The sequence below is a fragment of the Dipodomys ordii genome, unplaced genomic scaffold, assembly GCF_000151885.1.
Source record: "Dipodomys ordii isolate 6190 unplaced genomic scaffold, Dord_2.0 Scaffold86, whole genome shotgun sequence".
NCBI lineage: Eukaryota > Metazoa > Chordata > Mammalia > Rodentia > Heteromyidae > Dipodomys > Dipodomys ordii.
Genome location: NW_012267302.1, coordinates 3,102,108 through 3,109,994, shown reverse-complemented (window position 1 = coordinate 3,109,994; position 7,887 = coordinate 3,102,108). Strand labels below are relative to the sequence as shown.

General features: G+C 38.5%; 1 pseudogene; it reads right to left on the bottom strand.

Annotated features, from left to right (window-relative positions):
- Positions 1-7,352, bottom strand: part of LOC105992644 — a 169,504-nt pseudogene extending 162,152 nt beyond the window's left edge.
- Positions 7,353-7,887: the final 535 nt, after the last annotated feature.

The window sequence follows — 7,887 nt, the reverse complement described above, 5'->3', positions numbered from 1 at the left end:
TTTTTTTTTCTGCTTATGTGGTGCTGAGGAATCGAACCCAGGGCCTCAGGCATGCAAGGCAAGGGCTCTACCACTGAGCCACCTTCCCATCCCTACCTGTCCACTCTTAAAATCTTAGTCACCCTTCCTCTGCAAACATCCAGGTAATAATGACAACAGCAGTACCTATAGAGTTCATGGTGCTATCACATACCAGCCTCTTTCCCTAAATGTTAAAATATGTTAACTCACTCACATTGAAACTCCAAGAGATACCATTACATTAGGTATGTGGGGACATTGAAGCAGAAGAGAAATGAATTCTTCAGGATTAAACAGTTATTAGTAAAGTATCAGGTTCTAAACTGGGACAATCTCATTAGGGAAATTTAATTCAATGTTTATATAATTAGAGATCAGCTGTTCTACCACACTACCTACATTTTCAATATGTATGTGTTGAACCAAGGAAAACACGGAACCATAGATCCAAGGAAGGGGTGACATTGTCCAAAAAAAAAGGTATTCATTACCTGACTTAGAAAATGTAATCCCTCTGAGAGTGCTAGCCTTGAGCTGAAGAGCTGAGGGACAGCGCCCAGACCCAGAACCAAAAAGGAAAAAAAAGAAAAAGAAAATGTAACCCCTCTGTACATCACTTTTATAATATTTTTGTTGTTATTGTTGTTGGTTGTAGGGCTTGAACTCTGGGCCTGAGTAGGATTCCTGAGCTTTTCAGCTCATGGTTAGTGCTCTACCACTTAAGTCACAGTGCAACTTCCTGTTTTCTATTGGTTTATTAAGATTAAGAGTCTCAAGGACTTTCCTGGCTGGGCTGACTCTGAAAGGTGATCCTGAGAATTCAGCCTCCTGAGTAGCTAGGATTACAGGCACTGGCACCTGGCTGAAAACTGGACCTTTTAAATTTAAAAAATTTTAAATTATTGCCAGGCACTTGTGGCTCATGCCTATAATTCTCACTACTCAGGAGGCTTGAGATCTGAGGATCAAGGTTCAAAGCCAGCCCAGGCAGGAAAGTCTGTGAGACTCTTATCTCCAATAAATCACTGAGAAAATCAGAAGTGGCACTGTGGCTCAAATTGTGGAGCACTAGCCTTGAGCTGAAGAGCTGAGGGACTGCACCCAGAGTTCAAGACACATAACTGACAAAAGAAGAAAAAGTTTTCATTTAGAAATAAAATGGAAGCTAGGTGCTGGTTATCCTACTTATTCCATAGGCTGAGATCTGATGATTGAGGTTTAAGGCTAACACAGGCAGACAAATCTGTGACAATCTTATCTGCAGTTATTAGCAAAAAGATAAAACATGGCCCAAGTGATGAGTGCCAACCATGAGAGAAAAAACCAAGTGAGAGTGTAATTTCAAGCATCTAGTACCAGCACACATACACACAGAGAAAGAAATGAAACTGGAAAATCATTTGGACATTTTGTTTCCAATATCTGAAAATTAAAGTGGGGAGACCTCTTCCTACCTAAATAAATGTAATTCTCTAGAGGTGGGGGCATGGCTCTAATGCCTAGCATGTACAAGGCCATAGGTTCAATCCCAAGTTTTGCAAAGGAAAAGGAAAGGAGGAAGAGTTATAACCCATGAAAGTTATATAAAGTATATCATGCTTTAAACTATTATTGCCATTACTTAAAAAATCTTTTTCCTGTATATTTTTCCACAACTTAGTATAAAAAAAAACTAAAGAAAAAATTTCATCGTGTAATGAACTCTCTCAGGCCATATATCAATTGCAATTTGCAATATCACACACATTCTCTCTCTCTCTCTCTCTTTCTCTCTCTCTCTCCTCCTGTTAAGGACTTGTTGTAAAATTAGTTACAGATACATTTATCACTTATCTCTCCTAAGATCAAGGACATACATTTTCATTTATAAATAAAAGTCATTGTAAGTGACACAATATTTTATAACATGCAATTCTTATCTAAAATTTCTCAACCATCTAAAACATTCTTTTATAGCAAGTCTCCTCTGCTTAAAGAATTTTTGGATGCAGTTCTGAGGAAGGATGTACATGCACTTGTCAAGTCTCTACTCTCTCTTAATTGGAAATAATCTCCTCCTACCCTGCTTTTTCCCTCATAACAGCAGCATCAAAGTTTGTATGCCACTGTTTTTTTTTAAATGTTTCACAGTGAAGTTTGATATGATACCTTCCTTATGATTAGACTCAAGTTGAGTATCTTAAACAAGAATGGACAAACATAATGTTTTGTTGTTTTCTTAAAATCAGTCGTGGGGCTTGAACTTCTGGTTTTCTAGTGGTTTATTGGAGATAAGAATCCCACAGATTTTCCTGCCCCAGCTGGCTTTGAACTGTAATCCTGATCTCAGACTCCTCAGTAGCTAGGATTACAGGTGTGAGCCACCAGTGCCCGACTTGTCTTGTATTCTTATTGTACATCATAAGGAATCATATGAAGTCATTCAATATTTGCTAGGGTGCTAATCTATATGGATAATGTCTCATTAGTATAAGTCATGTTTAGGTGAAAATATAAGATAGATAGATATATATGCCAAATAATACATTGATGTGAAAGATAATTAATTAACTATTTGGGTTTCAATTTGCTCACTAGGCTAGTCTCAAACACCCTATCCCCAGCAACAATCTCCTGAGTGCTGGGAAGCTTCATGTATAATCACACTTTCTGTTGAGATGGATTCTGATGAACTTTTTGCCAAGGATGGCGTCAAACATGATCCTTCTGATCTTGACTTCTCAAGCAGCTAGGATTATAAGCATGAACCACTGCATCTAGCTCAATGACAAAATTATTGAGTGTTCTGGTACTGGGACTTGAACTCAGGACCTTATTCTTTTCCTTAGTTTTTTTTATTAAAGGCTGGCACTCTACCACTTGTTCTCTATCTCCACGTCTAGGCACCACCCCACCCCCCCCACCCAGTTTGGGGGCTTGAACTCAGGGCCTCAGCATTGTCCTTAACCTTTTCTTTAGCTCAGACTAAAGCAATCCTACTTGAGCCACAGTTCCACTCCAGTTTTTGGGAGGTAGAAGTCCCATGGACTTTTCCTGCCTAGGATGGCTTCCATCCATGATCCTCAGATCTCAGCCTCCCAAGAAACTGGTAATTAGAGGTAAGAGTTCGGTGGAATTGTCTGCCTGGGCTGACTTTGAACCACAACCCTCAGATCTCAACCTTCTGAATAGCTAGGAATTCTGGTTTGAGTAACTGATGCTTGGCTTACAATTTAAAAAATATTTTTATTATCTTTAAGTAGTTGTACCAAGGGTGTGCCATCTTACAAAGCAGTATATGAATATAATGCAACTTGATCAATGTCACCCCTTCAATATTCTAACCTATCTTTCACAACCCACCTCCTTCTATCATTTTTCTTAATTTTGTAGGATATACATTGAATTCTTGATTGCATTCTCCTCTTTATTCATCTGCCTCTCTTTCCATGACTGCATTTCCCATTTCAAGTACCTGTTTCCTAGTGATCATTTTGTTAACTTTTTTTTTTTTTTTTGCCAGTCATGGGGCTTGAACTCTGGGCCTGGGCACTGTCCCTCAGCTCTTCAGCTCAAGGCTAGGACTCTACCACTTGAACCACAGTATCACTTTTGGCTTTTTTTGCTTATGTGGTGCTAAGGAATCGAATCCAGGGCCTCATGCTTGCAAGGCAAGCACTCTACCACTGAGCCACCTTCCCAGCACCTAACAACATTTTTAATAGTAAATGTTACCTAATTAGTATGAACAAAAATTAGGCCTGCCTAGTTTAATAGCTACAAGATTTATTATTCAATATTTATAGCTAATCCTTTTTTTTGGGGGGGGTCCGGTCATGGGGCCTGAACTCTGGGCCTGGGCACTGTCCCTCAGCTCTTCAGCTCAAGGCTAGCACTCTACCACTTGAGCCACAGTGCCACTTGCTTTTTTTCTTTTTGCTTATGTGGTGCTGAGGAATCGAACCCAGGGCCTCAGGCATGCAAGGCAAGCGCTCTACCACTGAGCCACCTTCCCAGCCCGACTATGAGGTTTTTCTAAAGCCACAAAAAAATTATCATTGTTAGGAAGCCACTCTGAATAAGGAGTGAACACAATACAAAAATAAAAGACCTAATGGCAACTGAGAAATAGTATAATTGCCTAATCTTTAATATAATGCCTTGTACATAGAGATCTGTCAAACACAAGTCAATCTCAAGAACAGCAAGAAGTTTTATGTTCCTGAAACCAAAACAAATTTCAGTTATCCTAGATGTGCCAGCAGAGTTACCCTTGCTATATCTAATTCTCATCATATTCCTGAGAGGTAGTTAAACTCCCTCAGACAAATTGCTGACAAATATGTGAAAAAACTCGGTTAGGGTTGGTCTTTCTGGATTATTTATTTTGATTCATTACTTATCACTGGACCAATATTATGTTTATATTCTTGGAATTTTATAAGACAACTCAATATCCAGAAAATTAAATCTTCACATCACATTTTATTTGTCTTCAAGAAACTCCTGGCTACAACTGATCCTTTGAATTTCTGAAAGCATTTAAGAATTAGCTTCTCAATTTACACTACTTAATAGATTTGTAATTAGAATTACACTGAATCTACAGGTTACTTTGAAAACTGACAAAATTGATTCATTATAATAGTGTGTTTTCTAATCAAGAGACATTTATTTCAAGTTTCAGTTCCTTCAATTATGTTTATAATTTCCTAAGTAGAAACTCCATTTGAAATTTGTTAGATTGAGCCGGGAGCTGGTGGCTCATGCCTGTAATCCTAGCTACTCAGGAGGCTGAGATCTGAGGATCGCAGTTCAAAGCCAGCCCGGGCAGGAGAGACCTTGAGACTCCTATCTCCAATAAACCACCAGGAAACCGGAAGTGGTGCTGTAGCTCAAGTGGTAGAGCGCTTGCCTTGAGCTGAAGAGCTGAGGGACAGCGCCCAGGCCCAGAGTTCAAGCCCCACGGCCGACAAAAAAAAAAAAAAAAAGAAATTTGTTAGATTGAGATCTACATACCAGATATAGTGTTTAAAAGCAACAAAATCTTCTGCATAGTGGGGAATTCATACATTTAACTTTAATTAATAATACCAAATTGAGTGTTGTTAATCCTAATCTGGAACAACATTTAAATTTTTATCAACTAGTGGTTGAAAAATGACATTTGATTGTAGATTTCATTTGCATTTAACTGATTCATAATGAAGAATAAGGAATAGTAACTTTTCATTAATTTATTAGACATGCAATTTTTCTTTTAATGTAAATTTTCAGTCATTTTATTACTCATTTAATTCTGTGTACATTTTCCATACTGATCTCTAAAATTACTTTTTGTTTTGGTCCTGGTCCTGGGGTTTGAACTCATGGCATGGGATGCTTTTCTTGAGATTCTGTGCTCAAGGTACTTCCACTTTCAGGTTTGTTTTTTGTTTCTTTTTTTGGTGGTTAATTGGAGATAAGAGTCTCCAGTTCTTTCCTGCCTCCTAGGGTTTCAAGCCCTGATCCTAAAATCTTAGCTTATGAATAGCAAGGATTACAGGCAAGAGACACTAGTGCCCTGTAGAAGAGAAGACCCTACTAGGAGCTAAACCCAGAATTTTCTTTAAAAAACAGGCACTTTAACCAACTGAGCTATAAAGTCACTGGAAATTCTTTATCTATTGTAGATACTAATTCTTTCCTACTTGTGTTATGTACATTCTCTACTCAGTAGCTTGGCTTTTCTGTCTTAAAGGATATAATTTGTAAAACAAAAGAAAGGTTCTTAACTATATTATGGTACAACTTAGCAGTCTTTGCCAGTGTTCAATCTCATTTTTTCAAACTTACAGTCTAGAAGTGTCATTATTTTAACTTTCAGTTAGTTATCTTCCTAAAACTAAATTTAGTGTGTAGATATAGAGTCAATGTTTTGGTTATGATTTGTTCCATAAGAGTTCATGTGTCGATGGAAGTAGTGCAGTGGCTCAAGTGGCAGAGCGCTTGCCTTGAGTTGAAGAGCAGCATTCATGCCCAAAGTTCAAGCCCCATGCCCGACCAAAAAAAAAAAAAAAAAAAGTTCACGTGTTGAAGGCTTTTTCCTTGTTATGGTAATGCTGAGAAGGAGTGTAGACATCAAAAAGGTAAGGCTTAGAAGGTAAGCTTTTAGATGACTGATTGTTTGATATTTATAACATTATGGTCATTCTTACAAAATCCTGAATTAGTTCTGGTGAGAGGGAGCTGTTTCATAATCGAAAGCCCAACTCCTGAGTCTGTCTTCCTATCTCTCAACAGGCTCTGGCCATTGTATGCCACCCACTATGAGATTCTCACCAGAGCTGAGAATGCCTTAGTACTGAGCTACAAACTGAGCTAAAAAGCTTCTTAGCCAGTTTGAAGTATTCATTATAATAACAAAAACCAGACCAATACATTGTAAAACAGGTATTTGGTTTCTTTCTTTCTTTTATAATGGAAATTTTTTTACCAGACCCATGTATTGAATAAACAGCCATTTCCTCATTGAGTTGCAATATAGCTCTTTCACAAATTAAATTACTATGTATGAGGAGCCTTTCTCTGTCTTATTACACTGGTCTACAACTGGACATATTGTCTTAATTAAAAAATTGCTTATTTGAAGCTGGGTGTGGTGGCTCAAGACTGTAATCACAGCTACTCAGAAGGCTGAGATCTGAGGATCCCGGTTCAAAGCCAGCCTTGGCAGGAAAGTCCATGAGATTCTTATCTCCAAAAAACTACTTAGAAAACCAACATGGCTCTGTGGCTCAAGTGTTAGAGTGCTAGCCTTGAGCTGAAAAGCTGAGGGACAGAGCCCAGGCCCAGAGTTCAAGCCCCAAAACCAACAACAACAACAACAACAAAAAGTTGCTTATTTTGACTTATGGAAGGATAGTTCCCATTGTGCCGGAGACCACTGTAAAACTTTTCCTAAAGCTATGTTTGCTAGAGTTATTGCTTAACCACAAAGCCAATTGTCAGCTCATATCGATTAACGAATTTTCTAACAGACCTCCCAGTGGCTTAGTATCATAAAGATAGATACTCATCTTTTACTTACCCCACCCACCTGCATTCCATTTTTTTTGTAAAAAACTGTTATCAATATGTTGCAACCACTTCCTCCTTCATTTATAGTATATAAGCCTGCTTGTAAGTTCAATAAACAGACCTTGATCAGAACCCTGTCTTGGTCTCCTTCCTTGTGTCTGGTTTGTCTCTTCAGTTCCTCTTCGAGCCCTTGTTGACTGACCACGGGCCAGGGCACCATTGTTGTTCTTCATCAGAAATGTCTGGATTATTCTCCCTTCTTTACTGTTATGGTAATATTTTCCAAAAGTCATGTTTACATTTTTACTAGAATGGTATTGATGTGTCCACACATTTAGCCAAGAGACATTTTTAGTGATGTTAAAATTTTTGATTTATGGGCTGAGAATGTGGCTTAGTGGTAGAGTGCTTGCCTAGCATGCATGAAGCCCTGGGTTCAATTCCTCAGTACCATATAGACAGAAAAAGCTGGAAGTGGCACTGTAGCTCAAGTAGAGCACTAGCCTTGGCAGAGTGGCTCGGGGGCAGATTCAAGCCCCAGGACCAGAAAAAAAAATTTTAAACAATAGTTTCAATTTTTTTTAATAACCCAAAAGAAGGCTATGTTTTTAATATCTGAATGTGGTTCAAAACTATGGTGAATTTCCCCTCAAATGACACTAATGACTAAAGAAAGGAAATTTGATTATATGGTGCATATGAATAGTGGTAATAAGCTAGGCACTGGTGGCTCATGCCTGTAATCCTAGCTACTCAGGAGGCTGACATCTGAGTATTGCGGTTCAAAGCCAGACTGGGCAGGAAAAAGCCAGACTGGGCAGGAAAGGC